The sequence below is a fragment of the Physeter macrocephalus genome, chromosome 14 (assembly GCF_002837175.3).
Source record: "Physeter macrocephalus isolate SW-GA chromosome 14, ASM283717v5, whole genome shotgun sequence".
NCBI lineage: Eukaryota > Metazoa > Chordata > Mammalia > Artiodactyla > Physeteridae > Physeter > Physeter macrocephalus.
Genome location: NC_041227.1, coordinates 60971277 through 60972452, shown reverse-complemented (window position 1 = coordinate 60972452; position 1176 = coordinate 60971277).

Here is a 1176-nt window from a genome sequence, read left to right as displayed (position 1 = left end):
TCCTGGCAACCGCCGCCGCCGCCGCCGCCGCTGCCGCCGCCGCCGCCGTCCGGACTCCACCTCTTAGGGCCGGCACTTCCGGTGGTTGCTTCCGGGCCGTTGGACCGGTTCGGTCTCCAGAAAACTACAACCCCCGAGGTGCTTTGCGCTCCTGGGTACGCGTCCACGCCCAGCGATGGAGGGCGTTGTTCTTGCGGGAGGCGCGGTGCAAGCTGGGAGGCGTAGTCTTCACTGCCAGCTCGCAAATCTTATTTCATTAAGAACGCTCCTCAGGTCTGAAGCCCTCTGAAATATGCCTTGAAACTGCTATTTTTCACTTACCTGTATAGAGGTAACTTCCTTCTGTATAATCGTTGTAATACATGCAACGGTCACCAAAATTTTTTTCTCTGTAAATAAAAAATTACTGAATCCTAGATGCCAACTCTAAGCTTCAACACATCCAAACCCGCTTGCAAATCAGTGGGAAAATAGCTCCAAGAAAGGTAGTTAACAGGTTCAAGATGACAGGAAAAGCTCAGAATGTTTTGCCAAAGTTCTCTATCGAAACATGTTACCAGCTTTTTGTCAACTGAAAAAAAAAAAGCGCAACATAAGGGTTGTGAGTTAAGTTTTATTTGGGGCAAAATGAGGGCTATAGCCCAGGAGACAGCATTTCAGATAGCTCTGAGAAACTACTCTGAAGAGGTAGGGGGGGAAGGCCAGTATTATATATGGTTTTAGTGAAGGGGGATCCGTGCAATCAAGCACACATTTTGGCAGGGGCTTGCTGCTAGTCACAGGAGCAGATGTCACCGTTAACGATTTTAGTGCTTTCCTAGATATGAGGAGATGCAAGAATTGGGCTCATAAAATCTTCCGAGAATATCTAACTATCTCCCTGAACTCCTTTCAGGGTGTGTTGAAGGTCAGTGGCTGCGGTGGCTAGTAACTTAATCCTTGTAGAGGCAGATGGCAACTGCCAATTTTTTGTTGGCATTTCCAAAATATGATTTAGCAGCTAGCCACTCTCCATTTCCTAAATCGGCCTTACTTTCTGCCTCTCTTACTGACCCTCTTTCCCGTGCCTATTGTTTCATATGTAAAATAAGATTTTCAAAAGTGCCTATCACAAGGTCGGTTGCGAGGAACAACTGAGATTATTCTTGCAGTGCCTTGTACAGAAGCCCCATCATT